The sequence below is a fragment of the Labeo rohita genome, chromosome 10 (assembly GCF_022985175.1).
Source record: "Labeo rohita strain BAU-BD-2019 chromosome 10, IGBB_LRoh.1.0, whole genome shotgun sequence".
Classification (NCBI taxonomy): domain Eukaryota; kingdom Metazoa; phylum Chordata; class Actinopteri; order Cypriniformes; family Cyprinidae; genus Labeo; species Labeo rohita.
In genome coordinates, this window is record NC_066878.1 from 28,676,169 (window position 1) to 28,696,909 (window position 20,741).

The 20,741-nt window shown below is 33.6% G+C and overlaps 1 long non-coding RNA gene across 1 annotated transcript in view; it reads left to right on the top strand.

The window, feature by feature from the left end:
- LOC127172164 (uncharacterized) overlaps positions 1-11,047 on the top strand; it is an 83,479-nt gene extending 72,432 nt beyond the window's left edge. Inside the window, exon 3 of the long non-coding RNA XR_007828596.1 lies at positions 10,617-11,047. This is a non-coding gene — a long non-coding RNA (uncharacterized LOC127172164). The remainder of the gene's footprint in view (positions 1-10,616) is intronic.
- Positions 11,048-20,741: the final 9,694 nt, after the last annotated feature.

A 20,741-nucleotide genomic window follows, 5' to 3' on the forward strand; every position in this document is an offset into this window, starting at 1 on the left:
TGTTAACAACATGGTAGTAACATGTTAATCATGCTAGCAAAATGTTATTAATGTGCTAATCATGCTAGCAGCATGCTAATCATGTTAGAAACATGCTAACAACATGCTAGTAACATGATAATCGTGCTAGCAACATGCTAGTAACATGCTAATCATGATAGAAAAATGTTAACAACGTGCTAGTAACTTGATAACAACATGCTAGTAACTTGGTAATCATGCTAGCAATGTGCTAGTAACGTGCTAATCATGCTAGCAAAATGCTATTAACTTACTAATCATGTTAGCAGCATGCTAATCATACTGGAAACGTGAACATGCTAGTAACATGCTAATCATGCTAATCATGATAGAAAAATGTTAGCAAGGTGCTAGTAATATGCTAACCATGTTAACAACATGTTAGTAACTTGGTAATAATGCTAACAACGTGCTAGTTACATGCTAATCATACTAGAAACATGTTAACAACATGCTAGTGACATGCTAATCATGTTAACAACATGCTAGTAACTTGCTAATCATGTTAGCAGCATGCTAATCATGTTAGAAACATGCAAACAACATGTTAATTGTGCAAGCAACATGCTAGTAACATGCTAATCATGCTAGAAACATGTTAGCCATGTTAGTAACATGCTAATCATGTTACAAACATACTAGTACTTTACTAATCATGTTAACAACATGCAAGTAACATGCTAATAATGATAGAAAAATGCTAGCAATGTGCTAGTAACATTCTAGTAACAATATTCATGTTAACAACATGGTAGTAACATGCTAATCATGTTAAAACATGTTAACAACATATTAAATCATGTAAGCAATGTGTTAAATCATGCTAGCTGCTATGCTATGTTATGCTATGCTAGTTGCTTTCATACTTTTACAACTGCTTCAAACTTTCAGGCTAGGCTTTCTCAAGCCAACTTAAAGTTTTTTTGTTCCGCCTTTTCCGCAAAAACATTGTATCAAACTCTTGGTATCGTTTATCGAGGAAATTCATATCGTGCGATAATTATTGTTATTGATTTATCGCCCAGCCCTAAGCAGAAGCTAATATTTTCAACCCAGTAAGCATGAAATTCCGATATCTTGTAATGTAAATCAATGAAATATTTATTAGCACTGAGAATTGTGACTGCATGGCCAGTGTTTGCATTCACATAACTGGATGAAGTATGTATCAAGACATGGGGCATGATTACAGTGATAACTACAGTAGACATACGGATCCATTTTAACAGTCGTCTCATTTATTCTGTGCTCTCGAGGGTGAATTGTTTATCTCTGTGTAACATTAGTATTCAAATGCATTCAGAGCTATTGGGTGACACTATGAGATCATTCCTCATGCTTTATTCATTTTTCAACCAATAATTAGTCTTAAACAGCTTTCCTGTTGAATGTAATGATGCGGAAAGACTTTAAGCTAAATATGAAATGGCTCTGCATCACGTACCGCTCAGTTCATGAGTTCATGCCGCTGTGGTTTAATGTGCGTTCGTTTCTGTGGAAGTGCGTTATGATAAAAAGTGACAATCTAAAATGTTTGGGACGGAGTAATAAATAGAATAGTCTCTTGTCTTATATTGTTTTATTAGAAATGAGGATGATGCTAATGGAATGATATCTGAAATAAACAGGACTAAGTTTGTGCTAGTGTCTTTGGCATGCAGATAAAGAGAGTTTGAGAATCAAATCATTAGTAGTCATGTGACTCACATGTGACATGATGAATGAGACATGGACAGGATGTGTTTATTTCACATCTCTTTCATCATTTGAACCCTCATGTTTATTTATTTATATGTTGGATAAATTGATTATATTATAGTGGATCTAAATTTTTTTTTGTGGTATTCATTTCATTTCATTTCATTTCATTTTTCATTTCATTTTCATTCATTCATTCATTCATTCATTCATTCATTCATTCAATCATTCATTCATTCATTCATTCAAAACATGCTGTATCTCCCCCAAATATTTAAATATTCAATATCCACTTAATAAAAAATAAAATAAAATAAAATCCACGCTACCGTTAATTTATAAATATTTATTTAATGTGTGCTGTATTTAAACATTGGATTTCCTTTTTTTTTTCCATTTAATATTCACAAAATACAATAATTCAAGAAATTAAACAAATAAAAATCCATTCTACAGTTAATTTATAGATATTTAATACATGCTGTTTAAAATTTGAATTTCTTATTTAACATATATATATATATATATAATTTCACAAATCCACTGTAAAAAAAAAAAAGTTTTTAAAAATTAAAAAAGATAAGTCCATACTACTGTCAATTTATTGATATTTATTAATGTATGCTAATATGATATATGTAAATATGATATATTTTAAATATATTTTAAAATAAAATTTGGATTTTCTGTTATTTTTTTAAAACGTAATATTCACATTTCCACTGTAAAAATAAAATACAATAATTAAAAAGTTAAATTCATACTACTGTTATTTGATGCATTGTGTATTTAAAATGTGGATGTCCTTTTTAAAAAAAAAAATTCACACATCCACTGTAAAAAAAAAAAAAATATATATATATATATATATATATATATATATATATATATATATATATATATATATATATATATATATATATATATATATATATATATATATATATATAATAAAATAAAATAAAATGGGGAAAAAATGTTAAAAAGATAAATCCATACTATTGTCAATTTCTTTATATTTATTTGATGTATGCTATATTTAAAATTCGAATGTACTGTTATTTAAAAAATAATAATATTCATAAATCCACTGTAAAAAAAAAAAAAAAACTTTTAAAAGTCAAAAAATTAAAAGATAAATCCATACTACTGTCAATTTTTTGATATTTATTTGATATATGGTATATTTAAATTTACTATATTTCAATATTTGAATTTACTGTTAGTTTAAAAAAAAATAATCTTCACAATCCACTGTTAAAAAAAAATAAAATGAAATAAAAATAATTTTCAAAAAGTCAAAAAATTAAAAATAATCTATAATACTGTAAATGTATTGATATATGCTGATATATGCTGTAAATATATTTTAAATAAAATGTGGATTTCCTCTTATTGGTAAAAATATTTAATATTTACAAATCCATTGTAAAAACAAAATAATAATATAAAAAATTAATATATAAAACAAAATAAAATACTGTCATTTTATTGATATTTATTTGATGAATGCTGTTTTCCGATTTTAATGTTGACAAATCTGTAATATCAGTTTAATAGTCACAAAATAAAATAGTCACATCTGCAAAAAATAATAGTAAAATCAAATAAAATCCATTCAGCTGTTAGTTTATGACCTGACCTGAACTGAACAGTGAGCACAAGCAGTGGTTTCAGTTGAACCTGACCTCAGCTGAAAGCAACCGCAGGGCTTTTCCCACAATGTCAGCCAGACCTACGCATTTGATCCTGGAAATGTAGAACGCATCCCTTGTAAAAACACAAAGAAACAGGAGAAGCTGGGCTGTCCTGTCTGGGTTTGAGGCCTGACCCGACGATGTGCGGCTGGTCTTTTTGTGCCATCTTATCTAGAGTGACCGAGAGCGAGATACGACCTCTCTTTGTTGTGCGCTGAGAGCAGAGCCGTAACGGCAGATGTTTGCAGATATCACAGCGAGATTGTGAGAACAGCCTTGAGGGTGACATGGTGTTGTTTTCAGCGGTGAATTTAAATGAAAAAGCTTGGAATGTGACGACACGTCCTTCACCCGCATCAGACTCTCTTTGTCTACAATATTTAGTATACAGTCCAGAATATGTACATCTCCTGTATGCATAAAATATCTGCTTTATGACATGCTTTGTATGCATAAATGTGCAACACACTGCATGCAATACAGCATCCCATGATGCAATGCACTTATCTCAGTTTTGCATTTCGAGTGTTATGAATTGGAAGTGATGGCAACTCTTTCTTGAATTATTCAGGATTAGATATTGTAACACAAAATTGGATTAAAAATAAATTGTTGCATTTAATTTTGCATATAATATATAAAATACAATATATATTATACTATTTATTTATTTATTTTAGGGTTGCAATCACTGAATTAATCATGCAACATGCAACTACATTGCTACATTTTCTAGCATTTTTTTTTACTATTGTGGTATTTATAAATATTTTGTATGAGCTTTTTTTATTGCATTTTCAGTTTTCATTTTAAGTTAAATAATTTTGTTCATGATTATTTTTAATTAGTATATATGTAAGTTCTAATCATTTTATTATGTGCAATATGCAACTACATTTTCTAGCATACTATTTTTCACTATTATGGTATTTATAATTTTGTATTTGTGCTTTCATTTTTTTTATTTTATTTTCAGTTTTCATTTTAAGTTAAATTAAGTTCTAAATAATGTTATGTTCTTGTAATTTTGTTTTAATTAGTGTTTATATTTATTTCAGTTTTAGTTTGTTTTTTAAGTATTATTTATATAAGTTTTAATAATTTATTATGTGCAACATGCCACTACATTTTTTTTTTTTTTAGCATACTATTTTTCACTATTATGGTATTTGTTAATTTTGTATTTGCTTTTATGTTTTGTATTTTATTTTCCGTTTTCATTGTAAGTTAAATTAATTTAAGTTTTAAATAATTCGATTTGTTTTTTTTTTTTTAGTAGTGTTTTAATAACTGCTTTTCATTATAGGTTTTTATATTAAGCTTGACTTTAAGTTTTAGTATTTTTTGTTTTCTTTTTTTTTTCCTTTTTCTTTAGTACATTTTTTATTTTTTTTATTTTTAAGTAATTTTACTTTATTGCCAAGGCAGCATTTAAAATTTTTGCTGAATGTAAGTTTTTAATCAAATATTTGTTTTATTTCATCTCCTTTTTATTTAACAAATCACTTTAGTTAAAATTATAATGAATAATTTTGGCTTTAGTTAACAATAACAAGACTGTTTGAGGGTCTGTCTGAGATTGAGATTCGTCTGAACTGCCTGACCTCATATTGTGCTTTACAACTACTTTAGAAATCCTCATCCCATGATTGCACAACAATAAGCTGTCAGTCTGCGAGTGCTGGCACATCTGTGTTGTTCGCACCTCACTGAATAACTTAAAACACAATTACCTGAAACATCTGTTTGGTGATATAATCTAAAAAAAATAGCACAGTTTATATTCTTTCATAATGCAAATGTGTTCCTTTTTATTATCACCTAAAATAAATGTGAAGTTCAAGACGCTGCATGCAAACTTTTGGAAATGAGTCTTGATAATCATCTTATCATTGCATTATTCACATGTAGAATTACTGTACTAACCTGTCTTGTTAATTCAGCTGCAGGCAATTATGAGTAAATGACACGTAGTAGGCAACAACCTCTTCAGTGTCTTTAAATATAGATGCTTTGATGTTTGCATGACCTTCTTGATCTAGTGGAGGTGTCCTCGTTCTTGCAAAATTTCTTTTGTTCAACTTCTGGAAATTTAGTTCTTGAATTATGCAGCAAGAGAAACATTCGTTTGCAGTTTGTGTTGTTCTCATGCAGGTTTAGAGAAGCCTGATGTTATTTCACAGTGGATGCCATCCTTTGAGGTTATGAAATGAATATGCCTTTTTTGCTTCCCTGGATAATTGGATCAAGTGTTCTGAACCCCTCGTCACACAGCTCATTACTGAGGTCCAAACAGGATGTTATCTGTGGAGAAATGAAGTGATCAGCATGAGGATCTTCAGGCCTAATGTTCAAAAACAAAGTAAATAGTGCCATTTAAAACCAGCAAAGAGTAGCTCACCCAGAAATGAAAATCAGCTGAAAATGTACTCACCCTCAGGACATCCAAGTTGTAGATGAGTTTGTTTTTTCATCAGATTTGGAGAAATTTAGCATTGCATCACTTGCTCACAAATGGATCTTCTGTGGTGAATGGGTGCCGTCAGAATAAGAGTCCAAACAGCTGATGAAAACAACACAATAATCCACAAGTAATCCACACCACTCCAGTCCATCAGTTAACATGTTGTGAATGTGCATGACGAGGTCTGAATAAAACAATAATTTCTCAAATATTTATTACAGTATATACTGAAATTCAGTATTCACTTAAATGGTATGAGATGCTTCAAACTGATTTCCTTTTGAACTGCCACCAACTGAACTGCAGTGGTCAAACGATTTAAAATAATAGTGAATTAAGCTACAAACTCGATCATAATGTTTCCATCTAACCTGTATTTTCATATGTTAAAGAGCTTACCTGAATATGTTCGTAGATTTGTGTTGGATGTCGTCTTTGGAATAAAAATATGAATAATTTTTTGTAAACACATTTTTTAGCTTATTTCTGTTAATGTCATTAAACTAGCAAGCTAAGCCAGTAGTACTTACTTGTCACTACGTGCTTTTTAACTGGATGTAGTGTTTAATTAAAACACACTAATCATTTTCCTTGCATTTTTCAAGATTTAAACACTTTGGAACAACATCTGGATGACAGTTACAGACCTCGTCATGCACATTAGTCTTTATCTCTTTTATGCACTTTACCTTTATGCATTCATTTCTTAATGTAATCAACATTAATTTACTTTTTTTTCATATTATATTACTATGATTAACCATGTTTAATCTTATGTTGAGTTGTGATGTAAAAATCTTTGAGATTACAATACACAAGAGGATGTTGGTTAGCAGCAATTGTATTTGCTTGGTAATAGTTGTGGAATTTATGCTGGTCAGACAAAGACAGACTGATCATAAAAAGAAATGCAGCAAAGGGTATTCAGTAAACTTTATTCAAGTTCCGACTTGTTTTGGATGTTTTAATTCTGACATAAAACCAGAACATTTAACAATGCATAACAAAGATTTATGCCTTAACAAATACAAAGTCAAAGGGTATGTAATAATAATGCATGACTTAAAAAATATGTTGAAACTGTCAAAATAGATGAGTTGCAGCATGACTGTTTTGAAAGAGTTACAGTTCCAAATGAAACTTCTAGATTCACATCACCTCATAATTTGTGGCAGAGGTTGTTTAAACGACCGATTTTACTTCCAAATTTTAATTAAGCATGCAGTAGAAAACAATACACCTTTACTAGGCTAGTTACCTTAAATGACGATCAACAGCTGAATCGTAACTGGAACTATGGACTTGCGCTGACGTAACGTGAGGTAGGAACGCCCACAGCGGGTTATGATTGGTTGATTGACAGGTCAAATCTGATTGGCTAAATAGTACGAGTGACCAGTGTGGGAGGAGTTCGCTGCCAGGAAAGTCTCAAAAACACACACGCAAGTCTAAAAAATACACACGCAAAAAAGGCTATTCACACACTCACAGTCTGTGATAAACTCGTGATTTTGAAACATTCAAAATTGTTGTACACAGTTGTAAATCTGTGAATTGTGTTTTGCAATTTGTGAAACATATTTTATGAATTTATATTCTTATTTTGTGCACGTGAATTGTTTTTTGTAAATTTTTTTTTTTTTTTTCGTGCACGTGAATTGGGTTTCATGCATGTGAATTGGGACACGCATGTGTGCATCGTGTCTTTTGCGTGAATTATTAATGGGTCTAATCTGCTTCCATATTTGGATGCCAAGTTCACTTTTTCATGTTGTTTGAACATTAATGTGTGTTGGCAGTGTATGTACAAATCTACCCTATAATGATAAAAATCCATGCAGTGGTTTTTAATTAATCTGTAAAAATAATATCCCCTTTTTCAAATCAAGCCATTCTCAGATGCCTGTCGGTGTGGCGTCACACCCACAGAGGCCGCTCCCACGATAGTTGATTGACATGAGCTCGTACCTCAGACCAGCTGTCACAGTCCAATAACTTTCCTTGTTTTGATGCCAGAGCAGGGATGTAAGTTAGACAAGAATATCTCAGATTGAGCGATTGAGGTGTTGTGTTGCTGGATGTAATAATGAACATAGTGGTCGTCATTTATTCCCGACATCTGAGCCGCTGAAGATGCAGTAGATTACGTTTGTTTGTGAAGGGAATGCCCCTCCCGATCTACATATATCAGTCTATGTTCGCGCAAATCATTCATGATCCAGCTTCACTTACAGCAGAAGTGAGTATAAGCGTTTTTTTATGAATCTTTGCAATCACCTTTCCTTATAACGTGGTAGTTAGGAAGTTTAGCGGCTAAACGCAGCTAATGTAAACAAGACCGTCTTTCCACAGAGAGAAGAGAGGGGCGGGGTGAGCAGAGCTCATTTGCATTTAAAGGAACAACCCCTTAGAATGAGATGATTTTTGCAGAGCTGATTTTGGCAAGGTAAAAAGGGTGTTGTTTTACAAAACCATTGAGAATTTTTAACCAAAGTATATTATAGACTTTTCATTAAGACCCTAAAGAATCATATCAACTTGTGGAAAATGGGCATCCGATGACCCCTTAAGAAAAAAAACGTGCTTTTACTATAGTAAAAGTGTAATAACCATGTTTTTTTTGTGAAAAAACGATATTCGAAAAGAAAAAGATAAGAACGAAAAGATATTCTACAAGTACATTTGTTAAATTATGGTTAATTTTGTGTAGTTACCATAGTTTAACTACCATGTTTTCACTTTAAGAGGGCACATAAGTTGAATATAGAGATGCAGTTTTCACTGCTTTAGCGTTAACTGAACTTTGGATAGTTTTCATGTACTTGTCTAGATCAACTTTGCATAATGAAAAGAGAAAGTTAGAGCCAGATTTTTGTGTATGTATGTGAAATTAAGTTATATTTTCCTATGTTCTTTTTGAAGTAGTTAAATAATCCAAAGAAAACATCTTTAAAACAGAAAGAAAAGTCATTTACAAAAAGAGATTGGATGAACATTGATCAAATCTGGCCAAAATGACTCTGTATGTGCACATTGCCAAGTGAATGACCTCAGAAGAGTGACAAAAACAGCAACTGACTTCAGCGTCTGAATAGTCTATAATTGCGTCCATAGGCATTTTGTGCAATTTGTATTAACTCATTAATCTGTTGATTAACTCTTAATCTGTTGTTTGTCCTCTTCATATTTAAGGAGAGAACTATAGTTTCCAAAGTGGACATCATTTGTTATGATTTTTCAAGGGACTAGAATTTAGTAGGGATGCTTTGACATCCCTACCAATATCCAGCGACTGCTAAATTATCCCTAGCAATAGTTTTGATCAAACAATTAAATGTCTGTTGTCAGCCATTGTTTCCCCATCAATGCCAAACCTATTCTCTTGATGGATTGAGGACTCCCTGTTTTAGCCAGAAGCAATGGTTTAAAGTTAAAACATCTTTATGGTGAATTTCTTAAAAACACACAGCTTTTGGCTTCACAAAGTGATGGACTGGAATGGTGTGGATTACTTGTGGATTATGTTTTTATCAGCTGTTTGGACTCCATTAGTGAACAAGTGCTAAATTTCTCCACATCTGATGAAGAAACAAACTCGTTCTGAGGGTGAGCACATTTTCAGCAAAACTTTTATTTTATTTGGGTGAACTATTCCTTTAAAGAACTAGAAACTATATATATTGATTAAAAGAACATCAAGAACTTTTTTTCGAGAACTTGGGTCTTTTGCAATAAGAAAGAGCTTTCTTTGGTGGTACAAATAAGTTTCTGCTGCTCTCATTCTGTGGTCTTATCTGCTCTGGTGTTTGTTGCCGGTAAGCAATTTGCTGAAAATTTTCAAGGCCTCTCTTGATGTGCCTCCCGCCCAATGGAAACGGCCTTGCGATTAGATTCTGCTGCGTGCAGCGTTTGGAAATCACAGGCACAGTCAGAGAGTTTGAGACTTGATAAGCGCACGGGCCTCTGATGCTTTAATCAAACTCTTTACTGAGTTTAATTTCAGATAAGATATATCATGTGTTCAACTGTGCTTTATCATGAACGGAAGCAAAGAAAAAGTAAATCAAGGTCATTTGGGGGGTTTTGTATTTAGGTGTTTGCATGTTTACATGCACAGTTCTTTAATGGAAATACTGAACATGTTTTTCACATTACGCTGCATTTAAGTTTATTATTCAGCATGGTCATTTAATTAACTCATTAATTCTTTTGCATGGCCTTAGTGCAGTAAGCACACGTGATGCAAAATGTAGGTCGTGTTGATTTATGTTGATTAATTTTATTGTTTGTGCAAAACTGGTTCATTGAAATTAATTGCTGCATTTCATAGTGCTTGTGTTTGGAGATTTCAATGAATGTAATTTATCCCAATAAGCTGACCTAGAATTCTGTAATAGACTAATATTGGGATATTAGCGTGCATGCAAGCATGTCACTGCATATTAAATTATATTAGCATAATAATAATTTTGCCCTGCATTATTACCTGCCGAACAGTCTGTTTCACTTAAAAATACTGTATATGATATTATGGCAGTGAAATGCATGCTGCTTTTTTAAATAATTGCAGGTTGCTAGTGAATATAGTTGATGGAAGGAAAAAAAAAAAAGACATCTGTTTTGTTTTTCAATCAGTCATTTGCAATTGAAATGAAAAGTATTTAATTGCATTTGCATCCCAACAAATGCTTTCATTTCGTTTTTTTTTTTTTTTTTTTTTTTTTCTCGCATGGCAGTTTCTCACAGGATGTCGAATGTAAAAGAAGTGTCATGCAGTGTGAGCGCTGAACGTGTTGGAGATGCACCTGCAGTGGGCCGCAGGAAGCGCACACAATAGAGTTTGTGTCAGCTCTGAGCATCCTGTTTGGGAGGAAGTCAAGATTCCTTTGGATACGTGCACATGCACATTAACGTCCCATTCACTATTTACACTTTTACACACATGTAAGCTTAACGTCAACAAGAGATTTCTTTATTAATGCACATTTCTGCTTGTATTATGCATGAATCCTCAGTACGTTTGATTTCTAATCTTTCATCAAAATGAAATAACTTGCTCTGAAATGACTTTTCTTTTCAGCTGATGTCATCAGCACCTCTTACTTTTCATGACTATTCACCATCCAATCAATTCTTATGGATAAAATCAAGTCTGGTCCGACATGTTTGTCTTTTACCCCAAAAAATAAATAAATAAATAAAATGTTGAAATTTAACAATTCAGTCAAAGGTTCTTTAACACAAAGGTTCTTCAGATGTTAAAGGTTCTTTATGGAACCATTTAGACAAAAAAGGTTCTTCTATGGCATCGTGAAGCACCTTTATTTTTAAGAGTGTAAATCCACTGACATATTTATTTAGAGCTGTTTTGCAATAGAGGACTGGATGAAAGCAATGGTTGAAAATTAAAAAAGACTTAAAAACGCATAGTTTTTTGCTTCACAAGATGTTAATTGGTGGACTGGAGTGGTATGGATTACTTGTGGATTATTGAGATGTTTTTATCAGCTGTTTAGACTCTTTTATAATGACGGCACCCATTCACTGCAGAGCATCCATTGGTGAGCAAGTGATGCAATGCTGCATTTCCCTAAAGCCCTTTAATGCATCACATACGAAGTAAACCAGGTTGCGATGCTGTTCAATATTGACTTAAATGGAACTTAACTTAAAATAAAAGCATTGTAAGTGCTGGATGTGCATCACTGATTTTAAATGTTCTTTATATTTAAGTGTATTATAAAACGAATTTGGGACAAATCAATTTCAGTTCCAGTGGGGCAGGGAGCTTCCAGTCAATGAGCAGCTATTGATTTATGTCTGGCCCTTTAAACTCCAGCATAGTTCAATAACAGAGAGGTTACAGGCCGGATGTTTGGGTGACGTGATGTTTTGGTTTTCTGTTGACGACAGTTGCATTTTGTCATTTTCTATTTGTAGTCCACATGTGTCCGCAGAGGTAGTCAGGGACCTTCCAGTGCCGGATAGAACAGCAGCAACACTCTAGGAAACATGAAGTCAAGATCGTCACTCTCTCCTACTGTGCAACAAGAGGCTGTTGTGTCAATATTTTTAGCTCTTTAGTAATTATAATGTCCTGTTGATTTAATGCAGAGCCAGTGGTTTGAATGAAACGCACAGTATGCAATTTCATATACTGATTGAGGGCACGAACCGTTAATAGCTCGCTGTCATCAGTGAAACGCAGTTATAAAATGTTCTAGAGCAGGATGGGTCAAACAAATCGAACGAGACGGATGTTCTTGTGATGTAACAGGCTTTAGTTTGTCACCTTCCGAAATCACCTGGACTGAAAGCCTCTAAATGCGTGTTAATTCTGATGTTTAACACAGGTGATGTAACTCTGTTGTGGATGCTCAGGTTCATATAATGTGAAATTACAGTGATGGCCAAAATTATTAGAACACTAGTATTTTCACCAGCTAAAAAAAGTCTGTAGTGTGTCAGTAGGAAATAACAGCATACATTTCCAAACATTTATTTTGCCATTAATTGTAATAATCCAGTGAGACTTTTGTTTGCACAAGGTGTTTGACAAATGAATCTAATCTCATCATCATCCAGTCTGTCTGGAATGACGTGAAGAAACAGAACAGTTGGCTAAATCCAGAAGAACTGTGGCAATGTCTCCAAGATGTTTCAAGAGACCTGCAAATCTACCTGAAAAAGTATGCGCAAGTGCACCTAGGGCAAAAGCTGCTTTAAATGCAAACTAGCAAAATAAAATAAGTTTTGTATTTATTTAAATATAATATTATATTTTGTTATATTTCAGGTGGTGTTTATTTTTATTAAAAAGTAATTAAAAAATGTTTTTTTATTACTATAATACAATCTACTGATAGATACAGTAGATTTAAAGTAATAACTGATGCTATGAAGACATGAGGAGCTATTTTTAAATGTGGTAAATACATTTAATGTAAATCTAAAAAAAGTATAAAAGTGGTTTATAAATATGCAAATACAATATTTAAACATACAAATCAACAGTTGTATAAACTGCATAAAAACATCCTGTTTTAGTAAGTTTAACTGAACATAAAATGTTGTTTGTGTGCCTGATACTTATTTTGTTTTATAAAAAAAGCATACGATGTGAAAGATAATGTTGATAATTCACAGTAGGTTTAATATTTTCGATGTTTGATTTGAATTTGAAATCAAAAGTGGTGCCGATGCTTACTATATGCCTGCAGTGTGAATATTGTAACCTATTTATATGTCCGCCAGTATAAATAAGCTGCTTTTGTGTGTGATGTGAAACAGACCTATTGTTTTGCTGCCTATAAATTGTGCGTATTTCCTTCTCTAAATGTAAAACTAGTTTCCTAAAGGAACATTTCCAGTTGAACCAGTGGATTGCTTTCATTTTCCCTCTTCAGTAAATGTGCAACAAAGTTGTATTGCATTCTGCTTGTACAGTGGATGGGTCATTGAGTGCAGGCTGATTCTTTGAAAGCACACTGATCATTTTCATTATGCTCTGGTTTTAGTGGCCGTATCTTGTGATACATCAAGCCTCAAGTGTTCCTGAGCTAATCTGGACCCGATGAAGATCTCCTTTTGTCACACTCACCTCATTAATGGACTCTAACTAATGGACGTATGTTCTCATACGGCAGAACACAGTAAGATCTTGGCAGTATCTAAGATAAGCTTTTGTTCGGAGAGTTTCATTACTGGATTCAATGAAACATTCATAATAGGGTCATTTGTCTTTTCGGTGTGCTGTCAACTGTGATTTTTGATTCCGGCCTAAAGATATTTTATCACCGTCCCTGTGTGCCAGAGCAGAACTCTATTTGTAGAACGTCCCAATAATGAAACTATTCTCCAGTCTGAAAATGAAGTGTCAAATGTCTTGCCGGTCTGCCGTGTGAGGTCTGCCTCCAAGCTCTGTTAAAATAAGATGAAATTCAGTAAGAATACATCATAAATAATGTGGCAGGGCATAAAAAAGGACAAATAATTCAAGTAAAGCAAAGAGAACAATGTTCTGTGTGTGTTTTTGTAGTGTATTTTCTGTTTCTCCAGTTTCAAGCAAATCACTGAAGTGTGTAATTTGGTCTTACTGTATATGATTTATTATTATTAATTTGTTGCTGTTGAATGCTAACTGCCTTATACTTGGTTAAAGAAATAGTGTACCCAAAATTGAATATGCATTCACTCTCAAGCAACCCAAGATGTAGATGAGTTTGTTTCTTCATCAGATTTAGAGAAATTTATTGCATTGCATGACTTGCTCATCAGTGGATCCTCTGCAGTAGTGAATGTGTGCCGTCAGAATGATATCACAATAATCCAAAAGTAATCCACACCACTTCAGTTCAGCTAGTTGCTCTTTTCTAAGAAATTACAGTCATGGGAATCAAATCATTTTAAGCTTCAAAAGGGCAAAAAACACCTTGAGTGGATCAGGAAGGAAGTCATACAGGTTTGGAACAACATGACAGTCACTACATAATAATCCCACATATCAACACCCGGGCAACCACCCAGAACAACGCATGGAAAAAGTGACTTTTGCAAGGCCAGAACGTGTTAAAATCTAGCTATTTTGCTGTTTTTGCATGCAAAAATGTCAGCTATAAACATGCACATACCTGCTGACTTGTCTCAGCGTTTCTAGTTGACACTTTAATTGTACCGTTAAGTTTATGTGGATATTTTTATAGCCTCCCTAAGGATGTGAATAAAATTCTGAAATCCTCTGTTCTGGTAAAATAACACCTTTTTAAGAGGGACTGTCAACACTCGCTCACAGAAGCACTGGGAATTATTCGCACAAAAAGATGAGAGCAGAAATTATATGCGAAAATTAAACCAAAAGCCTGGTTAATGCAATGTAGTATGATTATGTGAAATGCATCACTGCACTTTGCACGTGAATAAACTCGTGGCATGTCTTTGAATGTCTCTTTGTCCCGTTTGTTGCAGGGCGATTGTTCTAGTCGTGAGACTTTTTTTTTTTTTTTTTTTTTTTTTTTTTTGTTGTTGGTTTATGGCGGCTTTTGTCTGGGCATGTTAGTGAAGGTGTTTTCCTTTTGTGTGATGACTCAACCCTTGGCCCGGTGTCCTTTGATTTATCACAGGCGGTTATTGTTGCGACCTGTGTGTTTCAGTGCCGGAGGTTTCCCACCGCATGCCTCGGTTTCGGTGGAGGCGCTCAGGTGTTTGGAATGTGATTGCAGAGGGAGTGTCGAGCAGAAACCTTTATACCGTAGACACAAGATCAACAACTGAATTTAATGACATGTTTACATAGAGAGAATCTTTTCATGCATGTCACACATTTAGCTTAATTACCACTTCCTATCTATATCTGTCGTTCTATCGTTCTATCTATCGTTCTATCTATCTATATCTGTCATTCTTTCATTCTATCGTTCGTTTGATTGTTTGTTCATTCATTCTATGTATCTATCTATCGTTCATTCGTTCTATTGTTCATTAATTCATTCTATCTATAGTTCTATTGTTCTATCTGTCTATCTATATATCGTTCATTCTATTGTTCATTCATTCATTGTCTATCTATAGTTCTATTGTTCTATCTCATGTTGCTCTGTCTATCTATGTATCTATATCTGTCGTTCTTTCATTCTATCTATCGTTCATTCGATTGTTTGTTCATTCATTATGTCTATCTATCTATCTATCGTTCGTTCGTTCATTCGTTCTATTGTTCATTCATTCTATCTGTAGTTCTGTTGTTCTATCTGTCTGTTTATCTATGTCTATCTATCTATCTATCTATCGTTCATTCTATCGTTTATTCTATCGTTTGTTCATTCGATCTGTCTATCTATAGTTCTATCTCATGTTGCTCTGTCTATCTATCTGTCTATCTATATCTGTCGTTCTTTCATTTTATCATTTGTTCAATTATTGTTCTATCTATCGTTCGTTTGTTTGTTCGTTCATTCTATTGTTCTATCGTTCGTTTGTGCATTTGTTCTATTGTTCATTCTTTTTCTATCTATCTATCTATCTATCTATATCTGTCGTTCTTTCATTGTCATTCGTTCAATTGTTCATTCATTCTATCTATCTATCATTTGTTCGTTCATTCGTTCTCTTGTTCATTAATTCATTCTATCTATAGTTCTATTGTTCTGTCTGCATCTATCTATCTATCTATCTATCTATCTATCGTTCATTCTATTGTTCGTTCATTCATTCTGTCTGTCTATAGTTCTATTGTTCTATCTCATGTTGCTTTCTGTCTGTCTATCTATATCTGTCGTTCTTTCATTCTATCTATCGTTTGTTCGATTGTTTGTTCATTCATTCCATCTATCTATCGTGCGTTCATTCATTCGTTCTATTGTTCATTCATTCTATCTATAGTTCTATTGTTCTATCTGTCTGTCTATCTATCTATATATCGTCCATTCTATTGTTCGTTCATTCATTCTGTCTATCTATAGTTCTATCTCATGTTGCTCTCTGTCTATCTATCTGTCTATCTATATCTGTCGTTCTTTCATTCTATCGTTTGTTCAATTGTTCATTCATTCTATCTATCGTTCGTTCGTTCGTTCGTTCTGTTGTTCTATCTATCGTTCGTTTGTTCTATTGTTCATTCATTCTATCTATCGTTCATTCGTTCGTTCATTTGTTCTATCTATTTATCTATCTATCTATCGTTCGTTTGTTCATTTGTTCTATTGTTCATTTATTCTATCTATCATTCATTCGTTCATTTGTTCTATTGTTCATTCATTAATTCTATCAATAGTTAGTATCTATCGTTTGTTCATTCAATTGTTCATTCATTCTGTCTATCTATAGTTCTATCTATCTATATCTGTCGTTCTTTCATTCTATCTATCGTTTGTTCAATTGTTCATTCATTCTATCTGTCTGTCTGTCTGTCTCTGTCTATCTATCTATCTATCTATCTATCTATCTATCTATCTATCTATCTTTTGTTCAGTTCTTTTATCTATCCTTCTATCTGTGATCTTGTCTTTCTGTCTGTCATTTATAAACACTTGTGCATTTTAAAAATTTGTTCATTAAAAAATAGAAATATCAGTTGATTTATACAATTTGACATTTCTGTTTGCATATTTATAAACTACTGATCTGTTAAGATTTACACTAAATTTATTTAAAGACCACATTTAAAAATTGATTTGCATGTCTTCATAGCAATGTAAAATTATTTCTTTAATATTTAAATATTACATGACTATTATTTTCATTTTTTTTATAATCACCGAAACTTACAGCTGTTTTAATTCCAGTGAGTTTCTGTCATGTCATGATCTGAAAAAAAAAAACCTTATTTAGCCTACTGAAAACAGTATGAATAATCTTGATTATGACAGGTGCTTTAGAGTTATCAGCAAATCATAATTATATAACTTCTAATCTGCCACATCCTGTGATGGATGGTTTATCCATCTTGATTGATTAATTGTGCCTGTGTGTTTGTAGAAATCCTGTTCATCATGATGCTCACTGACCAGAAACAGGCTTTTTATTTTTGTTCTACAATCCTCCACGCCTCCAGCTTAAATACTGAGAATCTGAACTTCTAGCAAACCCTTCCAGTTGGAGGATTTAATTTCCGTGACTTTGTGCTATTGAGCAACATGATAGCATTTTCTTATGCTTTCGTGTCTTTTGCATCATTGCAGAAACTGTCAAATGAAACTATACACCTGTGGAGATGAAGACTTCACAGGAATTAACCACCCACCTCGTAGACATCCCATAATACCTGCAGGGCTGATACAGATGATGTTGATGTCAGTAAGGCTTCTGTTTTATTACCAGGAAAAAATCTGTGAGTCTTGACTGAGCGCATGGATTCAGGATGTGTTGACAAGAGAATAAATGGAATTTATTAACTGTAAATCTGAGCCAGATCTGCAGCAGCGATGTTACTAAAGCACATCCTTCTACACATGGTTCTCTGGTAAAACACTACTATAATGTTTTTTGTCAGGCGGGGAGAAACAAGAAATAAATCATGTTTATTGTGCACAGTCAATTCTGTTTAGACTGAATTCAGCCAACTGAGTCATATTTCACCTAAAAGCAAAAGAAAGAAAGAAGAAAATATATAGTGCATAATGAAAATTGCATTGTGATACTGTATTATTTTTATGACAATTAAATCCCCAGTTCTCATAATTGCAATGCATTTGGATTTTATTTCATTTTATTTCCTCATTTGGGGGTAAATGTGACCTGGAGTTCCATCTGTCCATCCATTCATCCATCAAAACATTTGTCTGTTAATTGCATTTATTTAGCATTTTATTTTATTATTTTATTTTTTTTTATTCTGATCTCAGGGTTTTCATGAGATTCGTCCATGTATCGGTGTCATCCAAGGTTGTCCTCAAAAGTATGCAGTGTCAAATTCACTTCATTTTTCACCTCTGTGAGTTTTTCTCGAGTCTGTGTTACATCACGGTCCCTGAGCTGAAGTGAAACACCCGAGCTGAAATCAAACAGTCAAACGTGTTTCCTCACCAATTACTGGCACTTCCGGGAATTCTGTCTCCACTTTTTTCCACAGAATGAACCCAACAATCCTAAGTAATTGTGCACCTAACAAAAACATCAACAACTGTGGCATGTGCAGTCAAATGAGGCCTTGCATTGTACATGAAATCAATAGAATCAGTTGAGCTTTTATGAGGTTTTGTTTTGTTGAAGCCGAACCAACGTCAGACATTTCTGCCGAGTTCAGCTACCCTAAAGTGCAACAAAAGCCTAATTATTTTCTTGTTTTACTGGAGTATTAAAGAATGTTTTTAAAGTATTTGGACACCTAATAAAATGTCATTGCATTAGAAAAAATGTCAAAGCAAGCCAAGTGCATTCTAAAGTACAAACATATTTATTAAGCAAAACATTTCTCAAAACAAAACAGCAAATGTAGTTTTAAGACACATGTAGACATGGTTAACGTGTCCAGATAGTTTAAGCAGCCCATTGTGTCTTGTGAGACAAATCTACATCCATTGGTTAATGGTTAATGGATCTGTCCTTCTAGTTTGTCTTGTGGTTTAAGTGGTTACTGTTGGCCTTGAGTTATTCACTTAAACATTACTTAAAGGATTCCATAGGTAATAGTTTAATCAGTCTGAATGTAATTACAGTAGACAACATACTGAAAAAATTCCTGCTGTCTGGGAGGCCGGCCGTTCCAGATCAGGAACTGCAAATTCCATCTGTTTTATCGACAGTATCTAGATTGTAAACATTCAATGGCATTGTTGGAAGTGACTAGAAAAGTTTAGGCAACACAAATGTCATTTTAATAAGAGACTCTTTTTTCTGGCTCGGAAGCAAATACGGATTTGTGTATTAAACAGCATAACAGATCAAGTCATCTGGGATTTAATTAAATGATTTTAAAAATACAGTAAAAGCAGGAAAATTGTGAAATATTTTTACAATTTAAAATAACTGTTTTCCGTTTGAATATATTCTAAAATGTAATTTATTTCTGTGATGCAAAGCTGAATTTGCAGCATCATTACTTCATATCTTTAGTGTCACATGATCCTTCAGAAATCATTCTAATATGCTGATTTTCTAATTAAGAAACATTTCTGATAGTTATCAATTTTTAAAAACAGCTTCATATGTTGTGAAAACTGGTTGTTTTTTTCATACTGCAAATACTGCATCCACCATCTTTCTCTGTTTATTTTCAGAGTATTTTTCTAGCCATCCACCTATCCACCATCAGAAATAATGCCAGCCTGTCTGCCAGTCGGCCAGTCGGCCGTCTGCCCAACGGGAATGTCACCAATGACGTACCATAATTAACAATGTCCATCAGCCTGAGCTGAGCCGGGAGAGATGCCTGCGTGTTGGCGAGGTATTGATGGGTGTTGTGATGTTTTTCTGTGTGGTGAAAGTGTTTGGCAGCAGGATTCGCTCCATTGCTGACCAGCGGCTCTGTCTCACAAGAGATTTGGCGGACGGTGGAGCTGAGATGGATAGATGGGTGACAAATCTATCCTCAGAGGAACAGACTCAGAGGTTTAGCTTTCAGAGCTGTGGAGAATTAATACAGTTAAGGCTGGAATACACTATACAACTTTAGCTCCGATTTCCCCTGATTTACAGTCTGGAGAAGTAAGCTGCCAAAAGTCAGAGCCAGTCTGGAGATTTGAATTGACAGAAGGAGCTTTTGCACTGCAGGAACCAGGACTGTATTTAGTTCTAGGAACTCCGTTTGGGGAAACTAAATTAGCTCATATTTCAGTTCTATAGGAACTATCAGTTTTGTACGCTGATTGGCCAAACACATAGGAAACACCGGCTACCCAGCGTTTTTAAAATGCAAACATGGCAAAACGACAATAAAGGCATTTACCTGTTGTCGGCAGCGTTGTTATTTTCTCAGCCCCAAAGATATGTAACACTGCAAGTTGTCATAGGAGATTTAAGGCCCGTTCACACCAATAACGATAGCTATAAAGATAATTAAAGCTGCGCTGAAAGGGCTCTCGCACCTAGGCTCACCTCCACCTTGTGGTTTTAGGAAAAGGGCGAACGGAGAGCAATATGCATTTAAAGTGATAAATATAGGAGGAATATGTCAAAGTCAATTACATGTGCCAAATTTCCTGCTCCTAGAACTGAATATTGGCATGTAGATGTGTTCAGGCCAGGACTTTGTTTAAACATATGAAGTTTGGTGCAGATTGAACATGGTATGCTTGAATTACTGTAAAGCATGACACTGTTGCCAACAGGTGGCGCTATGGTTATACCGAATATTGGCCCTTGAGATGTCTTCAGGCCAGGGCTCTTACTAAACGTGAAGTTTGGTGCGGATTGGACATTGCATGTTT